We start from the raw sequence: 20326 nt of genomic DNA on the forward strand, positions 1-20326 counted from the left end.
CAATCATAGATCATTTGATCAATTATTTTCTTGACCTCAGACCGTATTGCAACTGGAACCTTCCTACCTACGTGCCTTACTGGAATGGCATCCTTTCTCAACACTATTTTGTGCCGATAGTCTTTGGCCAAACCCAACTTGTTTTGAAATATTGGTTTAAATTGTTCAATGCATATCTTCATCCTCAACAATCATCACTTGATCAGCCACATGGGGGTTTGCCACTATATTCAAATCATACTGGTGAGACCTGCCCAGAATTGATGGACCTTCACTAGCTACATAAACTTTTCCTTGAGTGTTGAAATCCTTGAACTGAATCCTGATACTGACATAACCAATCACTCCAATACTGGCCCCTTTGTAACCTTTCAACACAATATCAGTGGAACATAACACTCTCCCCGGCCATAAAGAGTCATACAAATGTTTTGGTATGATGGTATAGAGGGAACCAGAATCAACCATCAAGGCCAAATTATTGCCATCCACTCAGAAACTGGGTAGCAATCTCCTCTTAGACTCCTCAATCTCAAGACGTCCGAATTCTTCTGAGTCAATCATAAGAGTTCTGTGTCCCATCTCTTCTCCAGATTCCTCTATTGAAGCAACCCTTTTGTTGGTTGCCTTACAAAACACAAGAAAAATGGCCCTTCTTTCCACACGTTCAGCACTCTTTGTCAATTTCATACCAATTCTTAGAGTCACCCAGATGAAAATTGCTGCCACATCTGTAGCAAAATTGTGTTTCAGTTTTACTCTGAGCACAGAGAGAGATACAGCTGAACCATTGGGCCTTGGATTTCCACTTGTTAGATGTTGCACCCAAAACACCTAGTTTCATTGTTACTAGGGCCACAAACTCAGAATCACTATCCACCTCTGTTACCTCAGAGGTGCTTTTACCATCCAACTTTTGCATCTTCTTCCTGCATTTGTCTGATTCCTTCACCACTTTAGCTATCTTGATAGTGTCATTTAATGTTGGTTTACTAGCAGACAAAGACACCCTTTCATTTTCTTATTGCTACACTGAATAATAAGTTGGTCCCTAATAAGCTCCTCTTTCATGAGCCCATATTTCCACTTAATGGGCAACTCTCTCAGTCTGGCCTCAAATTCATCCACCAATTCATTGGACTTCTGCGGCTGAGTATAGAATTTGTGGTGTAGCTTGACAATATTCAGTGTTTTGGCGAAAAGCTTATGTAGGCACAGCTTTGCTTCTTTATAAGCATCCTCCATCACGTCACCATTTTCTTAATGCACTTGTGTAACTATTTAAAGACATGTTGACCTTCTGTGCCCAGACACCCATTCAATAATGCCTTCTTCCTAAGGGTTAAAAAAATGTGTTCTTCCTACTGCCACCAAATAGTTCTCAAAAGTTTCCATCCAATCTTCTCATTCAATGGGTGGGTCACCCTGCTTCATTAAAAATCATGGTGGCACAACCACAGACTGGCTGATGCTCATGATGGCCTTCACAGTGTAGAGAACAATGCTCCACAGTTGGGTAGAAAACTCAACACATAAAAAAACAGGACAAGCCTATCTTTTTATGTGCAGAGTTCTCTGCCGCGACTGCAGAGTCTGTGCTATCATTAACTTACTATTAACTTGTAGAATATGAATATAAAAAAACCTCTAAACTTAAAAACATGTAATTTTACTGTTGTAGTCCTCTCTCATTAATCACCTGAGACTTCAGTGAAGTTTCAGCTTTATGGTTATTGGCAGTAGGGAAGCCTGTGTTTGTTAAGCCAGACCCCAGCAACTCATATGCCTCATTCCAACGAACCGCCCTGGAACATTCCCATGTCACATGGCCCTTCCTTTACATTCTCCATTCCAAACCACCTTGGAGACATCATGAGCATATGAGCAGTGTCTAACATAACTTACACTGTATAACACATCCCCTTCCTTTGAATCACTGCAATACATAACACATATAAGAGGCAACAATCAGACACATGAGGAACAACTACAAACATGGGTGGGAAGCACACAAACCACACATGATACACGGGTAACAACGCAACCTACCCCCGAAATCAGAACACCAGAATCCAAACTATCCACACACAAAATCTCCTAGCCAACCTGGAGGTCTACAACACATTCTTACCACCATTTGACTCACAACCACATCACAGCACTTTACAACAGTCTTATCTTTTCAGACAATTTTGCTCTCCCTCGCTGCGGTAGCTTGAAAATCACCATCATCTATCACCATCCACCTTGAACATGACCTAGAACCTTTATCCAGTACAAATGAGCATCACCTCCCTTCTGGAACAGAGCAACTCTTCTCAGGTTTCAAGCCTGACCACTATCCATTCCCTCCCAATTGCGTCCCACAATCTTCACTTTGTAGGGACTCTGAAACATTGACAAAGCTGGTCTCATCCCACCCTGCTTAACCTTCACCCAGTCTCCCACACCAACCATGCCTTATTGAAGTATCCTCCTTTCTTACCACTTGCTCACTGCAACCCTCACACAACCATGAAGGATCTAATTTGGTTCCTGGTTTCCTACCCCTTATCCTCTTGAAGGGCATTTTCCATGTGGCCACATTGGGATGGGTATGATATGCCCACAACATATCCTTTACTGCCCACTGCTAAGCTTAAACCTGCCTAACTGGTCAACTCCATTGTCCCTTTGATCAATCTATACACCCTTTCCACTTGACCATTCCCTTTTGGGTTGTATAGTGATGCACACACGTGCTTCACACCAACACATCGAGAAATATCTTAATTTCATACTATGTGAGCTGCATGCCATTGTCAGTAACCAGTTTGGCAGGTACACCCTCTCCCCTAAAAATGTCCTCTAGAATGGCAATGGTGGACTTAGTGATCACATTCCTCAGAAACACCACTTCAAACCGTCTCAATTTGGCATCTACTAAAACAGCAGAAAATATTTCTTGCTCGGGCAAAAACCCAAAAGGACCAATAAAATATAGGCTAATCTTCTCCCAAACTGAATACGCCTCTGACATATGCTGGGCACCATCCTCAGCACCCATCCCTACTTTCACCCTCTTCTCTGAATTTTTGCACTTCACACACCTCTCAACCCAAAGCTTGACATCCAAATCCATCCTGGGCCACCAAAAACTTTCCTTCAACCTTTTCAGAGTAAAAGTTTGTCCCATGTCACCCTCATGCGCCAACCGCACTAACTTGTTCCTCAAGATTGCTGGAGGTAAAAACCTTTCACCCCTCACAATAAGTCGATCTCCACTCAAAGATAATTCCTAAACCACTTTATGATATGGTCTGATGGCATCAGAATACATTCGCTCCCTCTGAACACCTCCCTTAATCATCTTCTTCACCGCCTTGAGTTGCTCATCCTCATTCATGGATTTTGTTCATTCCTCCATTGAAACAGCTCCACATACCTCACACCACATCTTCAACATTTGCTGCTATCTCTTCAGTATTCAAGTCACCCTCAACCACAAGCTTATCAAGTTACCTTGATAGATAATCTGCTACCTTATTCTTCAAACCAGGAAGAAACTCCACTGTATAATCACAATCTTGCATCTTGACCGCCGGCCTAGCTAAACGTGCAGAACAATTCTTGGTTCCATTCACGATACAATACCTTAAGCAAAGGTTTATGATCTGTCCTGAGAGTAACCTTTAAACCCCAGAGAGAAGTTTGGAAGTGATTGGTAGCCCATGCGGCAGCCAAAGCATCCAGCTCAATGACAGTGTAACTTCTTGTGGCATCTGTCAATGAATGGGAAGCAAAAGCTACAGTCCTTTCCTCCTTCCCATGAAACTGGGAGAGAACAGCTCCCAAGCCAACAGCGCTGGCATCTACAGTCATCACTGTCTCCAAGTTACATTAAAATGTAACCAAATGTAGGCATTCAAGATTTCATTTTTCATTTGTTCAAAAGCTTTCTTCTGAATAGTTCCCCACTCTAATCTCCTCCCCTTCCTGAACAACTCTCTCAAAGGTTCTGATTTGCTTCCAAAATTGCTTATGAACCTAGAGTAATATTCCAGCACAACCATGAATGAACGCAACTTGTCCTTATCAGCAGGTGTCTCTGCATTCACAATAACACTCACAGATTCATTTTGGGTCTCACTCCTTCACTTGAAATTAGATATCCCAAATACGCAACCTCGCGGAACCAAGAATTTACATTTCTCGTTCCGTAGGGTAAATTCTGCTTGCAGCAATTGAGTCAAAACTTTTCCTAAAGTGTTATTGTGAGTGTCAATCCAGTCCTCAAAGATCAATAAGTCATCTTAAAAGAAGACCACATTACTGACCTCTGACAACACATTTGAAATTAGTAATTGAAAACGCTTGCAGTAGATGACAAGTCAACTGGCAATCTGTTGAACTGGATAACTCCTGTTGTATTGACAAAAGCAGTCAAATGCTGTGAGTCTGGGTGTATCACGGCCTGATGATAGACACTTTTGAGATCCAACTTGGTGAAAAATGTTCTACCAGCCAACAAGAAGACTAACTCTGTGATATTTGGCAGTAGAAAGTGATCCATGACAACACCCTGGTTCAAACTGTGAAGGTCAATGCAAAACCTTAATGAACCATCAGCGTTCTTCATGATCACCTCAGGAGATAACTATTGAGTGGCCTCCACAGGTTTAATGACCCAATCATAGATCATTTGATCAATTATTTTCTTGACCTCAGACCATATTGCAACTGGAACCTTCCTACCTACGTGCCTTACTGGAATGGCATCCTTTCTCAACACTATTTTGTGCCGATAGTCTTTGGCCAAACCCAACTTGTTTTGAAATATTGGTTTAAATGGTTCAATGCATATCTTCATCCTCAACAATCATCACTTGATCAGCCACATGGGGGTTTGCCACTATATTCAAATCATACTGGTGAGACCTGCCCAGAATTGATGGACCTTCACTAGCTACATAAACTTTTCCTTGAGTGTTGAAATCCTTGAACTGAATCCTGATACTGACATAACCAATCACTCCAATACTGGCCCCTTTGTAACCTTTCAACACAATATCAGTGGAACATAACACTCTCCCCGGCCATAAAGAGTCATACAAATGTTTTGGTATGATGGTATAGAGGGAACCAGAATCAACCAACAAGGCTAAATTATTGCCATCCACTCAGAAACTGGGTAGCAATCTCCTCTTGGACTCCTCAATCTCAAGACGTCCGAATTCTTCTGAGTCAATCATAAGAGTTCTGTGTCCCATCTCTTCTCCAGATTCCTCTATTGAAGCAACCCTTTTGTTGGTTGCCTTACAAAACACAAGAAAAATGGCCCTTCTTTCCACACGTTCAGCACTCTTTGTCAATTTCATACCAATTCTTAGAGTCACCCAGATGAAAATTGCTGCCACATCTGTAGCAAAATTGTGTTACAGTTTTACTCTGAGCACAGAGAGAGATACAGCTGAACCATTGGGCCTTGGATTTCCACTTGTTAGATGTTGCACCCAAAACACCTAGTTTCATTGTTACTAGGGCCACAAACTCAGAATCACTATCCACCTCTGTTACCTCAGAGGTGCTTTTACCATCCAACTTTTGCATCTTCTTCCTGCATTTGTCTGATTCCTTCACCACTTTAGCTATCTTGATAGTGTCATTTAATGTTGGTTTACTAGCAGACAAAGACACCCTTTTATTTTCTTATTGCTACACTGAATAATAAGTTGGTCCCTAATAAGCTCCTCTTTCATGAGCCCATATTTCCACTTAATGGGCAACTCTCTCAGTCTGGCCTCAAATTCATCCACCAATTCATTGGACTTCTGCGGCTGAGTATAGAATTTGTGGTGTTGCTTGACAATATTCAGTGTTTTGGCGAAAAGCTTATGTAGGCACAGCTTTGCTTCTTTATAAGCATCCTCCATCACGTCACCATTTTCTTAATGCACTTGTGTAACTATTTAAAGACATGTTGACCTTCTGTGCCCAGACACCCATTCAATAATGCCTTCTTCCTAAGGGTTAAAAAAATGTGTTCTTCCTACTGCCACCAAATAGTTCTCAAAAGTTTCCATCCAATCGTCTCATTCAATGGGTGGGTCACCCTGCTTCATTAAAAATCATGGTGGCACAACCACAGACTTGCTGATGCTCATGATGGCCTTCACAGTGTAGAGAACAATGTTTTACAGTTTAAGTATTCACATGCACAAAAACAAACACACAAAAAAGAATGTTTAGTCTTCATGCCTCAATACAAGTCAAGTGGAGAAAAGAATAACCACTAGGTGGTAGTGCATATGAATTTTTCCCAGTCTTGGAACTCTATGGTCCTGCAGTTCCTTGATTACACTGAAGGTGGTGCCACTAAACAAGCAACAGAGGACGACCATGACTTGAGGAGGCTTGCGCTCTGCGGTAAGATAACGTCCCCGCTGTTCAAGCTGTAAAAAATGTGACAGGCGGGTGAACAAGATGGGCCGTTAAATGCCCCTGATGTGTTGCTGGAGGTTGGCTGGTCAGTTGCGTTAACTCACAGAGCGCTCGAGCCCGTGCTCCATGAAGCTCCTCAGTATGTGTCTGTGTTGTAAAGTAAAATCCAAGGATGACAAGAAGTAGCCAGGAGGTATAATACAAGTAGAAGGTTTATTGGTTGGTTCAGTAGAAGTATGTTACAGGTCTTTTTAAGGTCCCACCAGGAGCAGCATGGTTGCTGCTCAGCCCACTATCTCCAACTGTTACTCTCTCCACACAAGCAGGCACACCAACATTCCACTCTCTCTCTCATCAGGCATTCTAACATTCCACGCAGAAATCACATTCATTCTGCTGAGCAGCTAAGGAGGGAATGCACTTGTAGGAATCAAGGTTTAACACATCCCCTTCCCTTGGACAACAATAAACCACAATAAATACTGAACCAACCAATAAACCTTCTACTTGTATTATACCTCCTGGCTACTTCTTGTCATCCTTGGATTTCACTTTACAACATTGGTGACGATCTGGAAGAAAACCTGCGTGCTTTAGCCACAAGACTACTGAAGGTGAAGAAACCTACATCATCTTTACTGAACTTTATTTATACATGAAATTACTCAAAGCTAAACATCTTTAAAAACCAAGGAAAAGAACGCCCTCTCTGGTCCCACCAGTGTCCTCCACCATCTGGACAGCCTACTCAGGGCACTTCACATTCCTTGTGGTTATGTATTTATGCTTCAAAAGGAAGGAATACAGCTCTAACCAGTATACGTCAAAGACTGCACCTGTTTGCCATGGTTTTATCTTGGCATCTGTGAAGACTGCTGGAACCGGCGGGCCTATGGACCTCTGTTATCAGTGATATCTTGCTACACGTTTGTACATTCAGAGACAACTTTATTTAGCGAAAGCTGAAGGAAACCTACCACACTGGTGGGGCTGAAACACAGCATTCCTCTGCTGTATCAGAACACGGGAGTCTGGATAGCCCGTCCTGTCGCCAAAATGCTGTACTCCTCTTTCATTAATCACCTGAGACTTCAGGGAAGATTCAGCTTCATGTTTATTGGCATTAAGGAATTCTGTGTCCATTAAGCCAGACACTGACAACTCATGTGCCTCATGCCAACCATCCGCCCTGGGACACCCCCATGTCACAATCCCCTTCCTTTATATTTTGCATTCCAAACCCAGTTGGGTACATCCCGAGCATGAGAACAGTGTCTAACATAACTTCCACTGTATAACATTTACCTTGGTGAATCAGGCCCTGAATGTAATTGCTAAATAGAAGTGAACAGCATTGTCTTCAGCAAAGACTTCATATATACTGTGCCTGTGAGAGATGCAGTCCAAACTTTTTGGCACATTTGGATTAACATGCACTGCATTTGTTGCAGTGCCAGCTTCATTCTGCTTTAGAGTGCTCAGATTGACCAACATCTTTCGGTCCCTAGTAAACTCAGGTCTAGGCATTGATTACCTGGTCATGTACCTCAATGACAAAGTGATCATCTAATCATACTCAAAGGAAGTACCACACTCTGCCTTCTCCACCTGCATAGCCAAAGAGTACTGACTAGATTACTCAATGCCACTGGCAACTCCTAGGGTCAAAGTGGCTGTATAGTGAGTCCTCATGCTTTTAGGTTATGTTTTATGTTTTTTAAATGGTATACAAGCCTGTTAGTATACTTCTGTTGCACAAAGTGGCACTGTGGTTGTGGATTTGCTGCTGAGGGTCTTCCACAAGGCAAGGAGGGTTCTGTGGAGCAGTCCCAGCTCGAGTGTGGTGCAATTTACATTGAACTGGTTTTCCCCACAGTAGTCTTCCTTAGGGGTGTAGTGGTCTTTCAGCCTACGGGCCAAACCTACTTGATCACAAAGCAGCTTATGGGTTGTCTCTGCAGGGTGGACAGCAGCAGGGTTTGGATATCTGACCATCCATTTAAAACATTCCAGCTGTGGAAATGATATTTGCTGTTTTGGAATGTTGCTCGCAGCAAATGCAGTGATGGTTGCACTGACTTAGGGTTTGTTGTTGAGTGAATTTTACAGAAGGGAGACATTGCTAGCTGAGCTACTCTGGTATATGTGCTCTGAACAGGGCCAGACTGACTACCGGGCAATTTGGAATGCTGCCGAGCTGGGGGCTGATTTCACTGCGGTGGGGGCTGATTTCGTTCATGACGACCTGCCTGTGCTTCGAAATATTTAAAGCAAAATTAATTTTGTTAAGCATACGCAGGTCTCCATGAACAAAATCAGCCCCCAGCTCAGCAGCATTCCAAACTGCCCGGTAGCCAGTCCGGCCCTGGCTCTGAAGTTGACCTACAGTGGGAAAGCAACGGCCAAATCTGACAACTTGTTGCAACTTGAGTGTCTCATACATATCTTTATTTTTCCCATTCTGCTGCGTGTCCAGGTCCCAAACACCATGGGCTTTTTGTTTCAGTAATTCAAATTCCTGGTGTTTATTCCCTATTTATTTATTTGGTTTGGCAACCTGATTCTTCCCTAGTTTGGTTCTTTTTCCTCTATAGCCACACCAAAGTATTACCCTGTAACTCGCTAGTTGTATCTGTAACACCTTAACCACCTTGAAAGATACCATCCACCACTTTTTATCCCATGCTTCTGTGAATACATTCCCTTCAACCCACTCTACAACCATCCGAAACAAACTGCTGTCTCCAAACGCCTACTCAATTATAATTTATAAATGAGTTTCCTTCTCTTCAGAATTTGCTCTTGACCAGGGCCGATTGGACACTTAACACATTAGTATGAAGAATATTCCAGGTGATTCCAGTTGCACATTGTTATTGTTTTATTCTGTTTTGGGTTTTTTGGCTGCAAAGTGGTGCCTATTGGTTTTATTAAATATATTTTTAAACCAGTAGAAATCGCCTTGTCTTTTCTGCCGGACTCAAAAATTGCTCGCAGCCACATACACCTCAACTGTACTCAATGGAAACTATCTGTATCTGGTGGTCAACTGGAATTTGCAACCATTGCCACCGAAATCGCAGAACTCACGCAGTTAGTATTTTCTGTCATTTTGTGTTATTGTTCAGTGCACTTCGAGAAATGGTTCACAACCCCCCCCCCCCCCTACATGCGTGATTCACTAATAACATAATACCTGGCTGCACAATTAATAAACAATTAATGAGCACAAAGGGGATTTCGGCGATGACTCGTCGCCATGGCGGGGAAGTGAAGGGGCACCACTCCATGGCTTTCAGCAGAACTAATAATATGGGTAAATACGCCACGATCCCACAACTGGTTCCTGCAAATGGGTGAAGAGCTGACCTCTCCCTGTGGCGAAGCTGAAACGCGGACTGTGTTCTCTGAGATGTCTTGGCTGGTCTCCTCTCCTCCAACAAAATCCGAAACCCATAAATAATTTGCTCGTGGCGTCGCCTTTCTTTTTTATACATGGGAAAAGCCAAAATGTGAGAAAAACAATAACTGTGCGGCACGTCTGGCCAAGTCTCTGCACCGAGCGCGCGCCCTGCCCCCTCCGCTCTACGCACTTGTATAGCAGGCACCTGCAGCCCCGCCGGCCCCGACTCACCATTCACACACACAGGGAGCTGGTACCTGGGCCCTTCACAGCTAACGCACCAGAAGCGGCCCCTTTTCAGAGCCTTTCATGTCAAGATTGAGGGGGTCACGTCTGAAAGAAGCAAAAAAAAACGTCCTGACTCCTGAATGTATTTCAGCCGTGAGTACCACCAGCGTGCAAGCTGCAGAGCAGGCGCGTCCATGGGAATCCAGCCACTTGTGCGCCTTCAGAGCGGGCGCCTTGTTCTCTCTGCGGGGACGGAGCCGAGTGGAACAAATGGGGAGCCATCGATCTGCAGCCTGCCTGACAAATTCAATTACACGGAGGAGATGGGTGCCACGGCGAGGAGCCCGGCCCGAGGTAGACGGCACCGTCTGAGAGGGCGTTGACCTCCGGGGCTATCCGCACCCTCAGTGGGCGGCATGTTTCCCTTCTAGGAAATGATAAGTCGGGGCTCACGCGCACACGGTACTTCCGAAACTCCCCGGGAAATTCTGCTTATGACGTCTTATTATTTCGTCGCGGGGCTCTGAGCCTTAATTGTATTTTAAATAAGTTAGACGACCTTACATCGAAGAGTACAACCATAGTCATTAGAAGTCTCAAATATCAAAGTAAAAAAGTACTACATTTGAACTTTCTTTAAGAAAGGTTCACAACACATAATACTCCTGTCTGCTGAAAGTAGTAGGTGTCAAACGCAAATTGAATCCTGCGACAACGTTACAGAATATCTTCTAAGGGAGGGATGGCAGGATTAACTCACTGGATAAAAGATCATTCTCTCTCTCTCTGTATATGTGTGTGTGTGTATATATATATATATATATATATTCACTGAAAAAACCATAGGTTATAGACCATATATAGTTAGGAATTAGCATTTACAAAACCTTGAAAATTCACTGAAAAAACCATAGGTTATAGACCATATATAGTTAGGAATTAGCATTTACAAAACCTTGAAAATTCACTGAAAAAACCATAGGTTATAGACCATATATCGTTAGGAATTAGCATTTAAAAAACCTTATTTTACTCACACAAAACCATTGAAATTCCATATATAGTTAGTTGCACTAACTATATATCGCGCACCCGCAATCCACTGCTGATGATGTCACATATTACATCATTCATGACATGGTCAGTGACATCACTGATGACATCACTGATGACATCTCAAATGACATCACTGATGACATCACTGATGACATCTCATTTGACATCAATGACCACATCACTGATGATATCATTCATGTGACAATACAATGCATCTCCTCACATTTTAATATAACCTCTGTTTCACCCAGTGTTAAATACAGAATTTAATTTTTGAAACCATTGACACACCAATACTAGTTACTACATACGCACTCACTGATTCCTACGTCTACACACACCTTCACTCATTCACCCATACAATCATTCATACATACAATCACTCATCTTTACAACACTATCATATGCACTCATACACCTATACAGACACTCACAGTCTGCCACTCATCCATGGAGTTACTCACACACCTAGTCAGTCCTGTAAAGAATCAATGACACTTCCATTTTCTTGTCTATACAGTTAAACATAGAGCACCTTACATTTTCAAACATATACTAACACATACTTACCTTGTTATACAATCATTGATACAAGTACACATTGATCTGCACAGAGTCACACACCTCCCAGCCAGCCACACACACACTATGTCTCCCATACAAATACTTGGACAATCAATCAGTAACCCATATAGTTAATCATATAGCTACTGATCAACACATGCAGCAGTTTACAGAACAACAGACATAATGATGCACAAATTAAGACACTTTAGTCACTAACCCATGCACTCAGTGAGACACATTTAATCACTCACTCATACATTCAGTCATGCACCTACTAAATCCTTTGTCCAGACACTTATACTTCCACTCATTCTTCAATATGTAAGACACATTTTAACTTTACAGAAACATACAGTCACTGGATGTTGTCATCAGTGATGTCATCAGTGATGTCATTTGAGATGTCATCAGTGATGTCATCAGTGATGTCACTGACCATGTCATGAATGATGTAATATGTGACATCATCAGCAGTGGATTGCGGGTGCGCGATATATAGTTAGTGCAACTAACTATATATGGAATTTCAATGGTTTTGTGTGAGTAAAATAAGGTTTTTTAAATGCTAATTCCTAACGATATATGGTCTATAACCTATGGTTTTTTCACTGAATTTTCAAGGTTTTGTAAATGCTAATTCCTAACTATATATGGTCTATAACCTATGGTTTTTTCAGTGAATTTTCAAGGTTTTGTAAATGCTAATTCCTAACTATATATGGTCTATAACCTATGTTTTTTTCAGTGAATTTCAATGGTTTTTTAATAGCAAATATCATAAGCTGTCGAATGTCAAGTACGTGGTAAGTAAAAATATTTTCGTGTTTATGCACACTGATCTGCTTTGAATGCTGCCCCCCACCCCTCATTTCTATTAGGAGTACTCTCTCTTTGCAGATAGTGAAGGGTAGTTAACGCAGGCCTTTGCCCCCGTTGTAATCCGTCGTGCCTGCTTCTCTCTCCATTTGATTGATTGTTCTCTTTGGTTCATTCTCTATTTACAAACAAGCACAGAGTCGCAATACTCTGTTTAGTCTTTGCAGATAGCGAAAAATCGTGTAAAAAAACAAAAGGAATCGAGCAAAATCAGTAGGCCACTAATGGGATCTCTTTTTGACCTCGCTAAAATAGAAACATTAGGAACAACCTGTTGAAAATAGCAATGTGTATGTACATAAGCGGCGTTCATTTGTGTTCACAGTACCCCTTGTTGATTGTTTGAATCGAGCATTGAATTGTTCGCAGTTGGTTCTCCTAAGGATCTTCTCTGCCTGCAAACGAGGAAGAATAGGAATATTCTCTCTCCCTTTGCAGATAGTGAAGGGTAGGTAACGCTAGCCTTTAACACGTCGTACCTATTTCATTCCTCATTGATTGATTGATTGTCCGAACATTGACTGTTTGGGAATTAGTTCTTTTTGGAGGTATTCCCTGTTTGCAAATAAACGTAGGAAAATCTTTGCAAGTAGTGAAAGGGTACGTAATGCGGACCTTTCTCCCCCGTTGTAATCTGTCATGCCTATCTACTCCCCACTGATTGATGCACCTGTTTCACCCGGACCATTTACTAGAGATAGGTCATCTGGCCCGACCAGAGAGCACCCCTAGTGAAAAGGACATATGCAATAATAACGAAGTGATCACTGTATCCTGTTAACAGAAACTTTAGCATGAAACAACCTGGAAAGAAAAGAATAGGAAAACGAAAATCAGTAGGCCACTGATGAACTTTTTATTAAATAACAAACAAAGAAACGATAACAATACGTAATGATAAAACCTATTATTGTCCTAGAAACAAGAAACGTTAGAAGTAAGCCCGTAATAAGAAACCTGAAAACATCGCCCCTCACTGCCCCAAAACGTGTCTGTCCCACCGCCTGCCACGGCCAAATAACGGCAAACTGGGAAAGATAGAAGTCAGCAGACATCCGCCCCAGTCTAGAAACTTCCAAAGGGCAACAGGTTTTCGGCTACGCCCAGCCGGAAGCAACACATATAAGGCGGGTCCTGCTGCCACGCCTCGGCCAGGAGATCATCACGTAGGGTGTAGCCGGAGGAGAGGCCGAGGCCAGCGGGACCCGGCCAGGGGGATTGACAACACTGGAGAGTTTCAGGGGGGGGAATGTCCGTGTCCTCGACCCTCCCCTCTCTCTCCCAGTCCGGCCGCGGTGGCCCTTGAGAGTTGCAGGTTGTCCCTCCACACTCTCTCCCGGTCCGGCCACCAACGGCCGGGGGCTGGGGCCGACGGGATCCGGCTGCAGCCGATGAGCCAAGGAACCCGTTCATGGGGCCAGAGCAAAGGGCGTCCGGCCGCCATCCACCGGAGGTCCGGCCCAAAGACGGATGGGACATTTCTTCTTTCTTGAATAATTGCTGCAACAACCCTGGGGGGGATGTCTTGCACATGCCTCCGACCCCCCCCCCCCCTCTCGTCCTCATCGCCTGTTCCGGCCATAACAAATCTCAAGCGAGACGCCGTGGGGTGCACTGGGAGGGAGAGACGGTGCGAACAGGCCTCTCCCGCCTCCCCAGGTGGAGGCTTCCCAGCTGCACCCTCAGCGCTCCAGGCGCCCGGAAAAGGGTTCTTCCACTGTGGCGATGCTGCAACGTCTCGCCCGGCAGGGTGGAGCCCGTCCGCTCATTTGACCCCGCGATCGCCAGTAGCTACCGAACTCTCAAAATGGCGGTCGACCTGGCAAGAGCGGGCCCAGCATAAAGAAATGGCCCGGTCACTGGTTGACTCCACCACCGTAGTCCTCCACGACCTTGAAGATTCTAGAGGAGCCGCGGGAGTCCCCGACTCCCGCAGACACCCCCGATGGGGAATGACTGCCATGATCGCCCGTGGAGTGACGAAACTGTAGCCGCGGGACGTCGGCGCTCCCATGCTGGCGCCAGCCTCAGTTTGAATGACTAGAATCCTGCAGACCTCAGTTCCGGTGAAAGCACAGTGTGACCCGGTAGGAAAAATTGTTGCACCCCCTCCCCTTTTTGACTGATGGTTCAAACCACCGATCCTTTCCTTTGCCCTTTTAACGGAACTTTGGACTGCCTCCCCCCCCCCCCCCCTCGCGGCGCCCCACGCCGTTATTTGCTGGGCGGCAACTTACTAGACATCACCTTCGTGACATCCAGATTTCAGCGCGTTCTGCTGCCTTGGAACTATTCGCACAACAGACCGCTACTGACAACCCACCCCCCGGGACGCCCCACGCCGGATACCCAAATCAGTGCGGCACCCAGGCAACATCTTCTGAATTTTCATAATTTGAAAGAACTAGTAACATGTCCTCATCAGGAATTTCCTCTTCAATCATCTCATCAGGAATTTCCTCATGAAAAGTCTGCAATGATGATTCTTGTAACTCTATGGTCTCCAAACATTCGATAAATTCGCCATCAAGACATTGATCAAAAAAATCATTCAAGTCATCTCCTCCTTGTGAGAATATTTCATTATTGGTGCTGTCAATTTCAATAAATGTAGTGGATAATTCAAAAGAAATTGCCACGGTCTCTTCGTTGTTTAAATGTTTTTACTGTTTTTGTTTTGTTGTATATATTTATAAGTTATTAAAGTTTTATATTCCTACTACTTTGTTGGAGTGCTATATATTTTTAATGTGACACATAATTGTAAAAACTTTGATGTACAAAGAGTCATCCCTGGAATCTTCCGCTTCAGGCTCGGTCCCCTCCCCAATCACAATACAGGATGGTTTTCAGATAGTATGAACACGTGTGGTGTGACGGATCTCATCGGGTGTGGGCCTTGATCTACTATAACTCCTTTGAAGAGGGGTGATTCTTTACAGCTGGGGCCATAAACTACATCTGCAGGGCTAGCTGATAGCCTAGGACCGGCCTGGACAATCGGACACAGAGGAAGAGGAGTGTCAGAGGGTGCGGTAGTTAATAGGGCGAAAGGGAGGTGTCGGGCGGGCACAGAGTGTGATTCTCAGGGAAGAGCAGCGCAGATGGGGGGAGGTTTATTGCCCATGCATAAGACAGAGAGCGGGGGTGAGCAGTGCCTGGGGAAGATGCTTGCGAGGGTGGGGAGCCATGCTACGAATCGACAGCATGCAGAGAGTGGGTCTGGTCAAGGCATCTAAAATGGCTGCCGTGCACAACAAAAGTGTGGCATTTCAAAAAAGGCAAGATGGCGCAGACAATGTTTTTCAACACTTCCTCATTTCCTTCGAATCGAACGTTAACAGACGTTGGTGCATATTGCCAAAGTTAAGCGATATTTATCGCTAACGATGCTTAGCAACGAATTTTTTACCGCTAAGCATCGTCAGAAATTATCGAAGATAAACCTTGCTATTATCAAGGTTTATCGCAAATGCGATAAAAAACGGCCGCAATGCATGAATATCGCTAAAAAGTCAGCGATATTCATGCATTGCGAGCTAATGCTCTTAGCCATGTTATCCACCTCATATTGGATAATATGGCTAAGAACTGCTCAGGGCAGGTGTTAGTTTTTGGAGATATTCGCGCTTAGCGCGAATATCTCCAAAAGTTGGTAATAGGAGATAGATATCTTGCATATTGTAATGCAAGTTATTGTGGTATATGGAACTCATACCATAATCTCTCAGGAAAGTAGAAACTGATCCTTTTGGGACCGCCTGAGAAGGCCTAGGGGGTGAGGGGTACTCTACTTTGCCCCCTTTTCACGTTCCGAACTATTTTATTTTACTCTCTTCTGTAATTACACAAAATGGCAGCGATAAGATGCATCAGAGACAGACAGTGAGAGAAAGGAGGCCGGAGATGAAGAAGAGATGTCAAATACACATTGGAGATAATATAGTGGGAGAAGGGAAGTAAATATGAGTAAACTTACCATGTAACATAAAAATGTTGCACTCTATACTATAAGTCTCATTTTATACTACAATCACTTCGCTACAACCTCATAAATTAAAAATAAAAATGAATAATGTCTCAAACAATTTTTGTATTTCTAAATATAAATTTATTCTTCTGAATTTTCAAAATTTGAAAGAACTAGTAACATGTCCTCATCAGGAATTTCCTCTTCAATCATCTCATCTGGAATCTCCTCATGAAAAGTCTGCAATTATGATTCTTGTAACTCTATGGTCTCCAAACATTCGATAAATTCGCCATCAAGAGATTGATCAAAAAAATCATTCAAGTCATCTCCTCCTTGTGAGAATATTTCATTATTGGTGCTGTCAATTTCAATAAATGTAGTGGATAATTCAAAAGAAATTGCCACGGTCTCTTCATTGTGAGCCATTTTATTTTGAAATTGCTTGCTGTAAATTGCAGAAAAAAATAATCACTTTCATTTATCGTTTTTAGTAATACATAATATAAAACTAACTTTATCAAGTATTTAGTATAACAGAAGGACTGTAAATAAATAACAGAAAACATTTTTCAAATTATCTTAAAGTGTACAACATAGTTCCCCTTACAAATTAACAACTCACCTTTTTAAAAGTAGGAGAAGTGTTAGTACTGTGTAAACCAAACACCAGAAATTGAGCACCAAAAATTCCTCACAAATGTACCTCTAGACAGTAGTATCACAAAATGGCTGTGGTTTCCTCTCATTTTAGATATATACATAACCAATTAACTTTCATCACACACAAATACAAAACCAAAGTAACATTTTAATTGGTTCTAAATTTCAACACTTTCAAATCTGTTTTCCCCATGCAATTTTCCATAGGACATTTAGATACGTCTACAGCCTGAATGGCTGAACGGAATTACACCAAACTTGGCAAAATGGTACATCAAACCTAAGAGGTCAGGGAGGATCTACTATGCCCCCTTATGGTCATTTGCCCCTTCGCTTTGGCCTCCTCTTGTCTCTCGATCCTACCGAGAGACAAGATGGCGGCCGCTACGGACTGTTTGGAATGTTTACAGACACCGGAGAACCAATCAGCTTCGCAAAGCTCCGTAACGCGAAAAGTACGCGAAGCGGAGCGCTGTTACAGATATATATCTTTTTTTGAACGTTAATTTCTCAAAATCCACTGGAGCACATATATTGAAACCTAGCAAAGGCACATCGGGCTACCAGTCCCTAATATTTTGCCAAGTTTCGTGCAAATCCATTCAGCCGTTCGATTATTATTATTATTTTTTTTTTTTGCCCCGCGGGGCCCTTTTAAAACCTCACTATGCCCCCTTATGGTCATTTGCCCCTACGCTTTGGCCTCCTCTTGTCTCTCGATCCTACCGAGAGACAAGATGGCGGCCGCTACGGACTGTTTGGAATGTTTACAGACGCCGGAGAACCAATCAGCTTCGCAAAGCTCCGTAACGCGAAAAGTACGCGAAGCGGAGCGCTGTTACAGATATATATCTTTTTTTGAACGTTAATTTCTCAAAATCCACTGGAGCACATATATTGAAACCTAGCAAAGACACATCGGGCTACCAGTCCCTAATATTTTGCCAAGTTTCGTGCAAATCCATTCAGCCGTTCGATTATTATTATTATTTTTTTGTTTTTGCCCCGCGGGGCCCTTTTAAAACCTCCACATCAAACCTAGGGGGTCAGCGAGGATCTACTATGCCCCCTTATGGTCATTTGCCCCTTCGCTTTGGCCTCCTCTTGTCTCTCGATCCTACCGAGAGACAAGATGGCGGCCGCTACGGACTGTTTGGAATGTTTACAGACGCCGGAGAACCAATCAGCTTCGCTTCACAAAGCTCCGTACCGCGAAAAGTACGCGAACTGGAACGCTGCCCGGTCCGCTGTTACAGATATATATCTTTTTTTGAACGTTAATTTCTCAAAATCCACTGGAGCACATATATTGAGACCTAGCAAAGGCACATCGGGCTACCAGTCCCTACAATTTTGCCAAGTTTCGTGCAAATCCATTCAGCCGTTCGGGCTAAAAGTGAGGCCAACCGCCCTATGGAAAACTCAATGTTAAAAACACGTTTTGGGACCCCCCTTTTTTCTCGGCCCCCCCTTGACGAACCCCCCCCAAATTTCCAGGGGCTGCTCAGAAACAAAATGTTCCATTTTCCTGAAAATTTCAGCCAATTCCGTCCACAAACGCCAAAGTTATTAGACATAGAATTTTCAAAAATCCCATAGAGAAAAAATCCTAACTATATATACCTACTGGCGACCGCCAGTAGGTAATATATATATATATATATATATATTCACTGAAAAAACCATAGGTTATAGACCATATATAGTTAGGAATTTGCATTTACAAAACCTTGAAAATTCACTGAAAAAACCATAGGTTAGAGACCATATATAGTTAGCTGGACATTTTATTGACATAAAACCAATGAAATTCCATATATAGTTAGTTGCACTAACTATATATCGCGCACCCGCAATCCACTGCTGATGATGTCACATATTACATCATTCATGACATGGTCAGTGACATCACTGATGACATCACTGATGACATCTCAAATGACATCACTGATGACATCACTGATGACATCTCAAATGACATCACTGATGACATCATCTAGTGTCTGTGTGTTTTTGTAAAGTTTAAATATGTTTTACATATTGAAGAATGAGTCGATGTATGGAAGACTGAGTGTGTGTGTGGCTGGCTGGGAGGTGTGTGACTCTGTGCATATCAATGTGTACTTGTATCAGTGATTGTATAAGAGAGTAAGTATGTGTTAGTATATGTGTGAAAAAGTATGGTGTTCTGTGTTTAACTGTATAGATGAGGAAATCGAAGTGTGATTGATTCTTCACAGGACTGACTAGGTGTATGAGTGCATATGATAGTGTTGTAATAATGAGTGACTGTATGTATGGGTGATTGTATGGGTGAATGAGTGAATGTGTGTGTAGACGTAGGAATCAGTGAGTGCGTATGTAGTAACTGGTATTGGTGTGTCATGATGTCATCAGTGATGTCATTTGAGATGTCATCAGTGATGTCATTTGAGATGTCATCAGTGATGTCATCAGTGATGTCACTGAAGTATGGTGTTCTGTGTTTAACTGTATAGATGAGGAAATGGAAGTGTGATTGATTCTTTACAGGACTGACTAGGTGTGTGAGTAACTCCATGGATGAGTGGCAGTCTGTGAGTGTCTGCATAGGTGTATGAGTGCATATGATAGTGTTGTAATAATGATTGACTGTATGTATGAGTGATTGTATGGGTGAATGAGTGGATGTGTGTGTAGACGTAGGAATCAGTGAGTGCGTATGTAGTAACTGGTATTGGTGTGTTATGATGTCATCAGTGATGTCATTTGAGATGTCATCAGTGATGTCATCAGTGATGTCATTTGAGATGTCATCAGTGATGTCATCAGTGATGTCACTGACCATGTCATGCATGATGTAATATGTGACATCATCAGCAGTGGATTGCGGGTGCGCGATATATAGTTAGTGCAACTAACTATATATGGAATTTCATTGGTTTTATGTCAATAAAATGTCCAGCTAACTATATATGGTCTCTAACCTATGGTTTTTTCAGTGAATTTTCAAGGTTTTGTAAATGCAAATTCCTAACTATATATGGTCTATAACCTATGGTTTTTTCAGTGAATTTCATTGGTTTTTTAAAAGCTAATATCTATAGCTGTAAAATATATTCTTTATTACGTGACGTATCACGTAGCCACGCGAGACGCCTCTT

Source organism: Lissotriton helveticus, chromosome 10 (assembly GCF_964261635.1).
Source record: "Lissotriton helveticus chromosome 10, aLisHel1.1, whole genome shotgun sequence".
In the NCBI taxonomy this organism is placed as follows: Eukaryota; Metazoa; Chordata; class Amphibia; order Caudata; family Salamandridae; genus Lissotriton; species Lissotriton helveticus.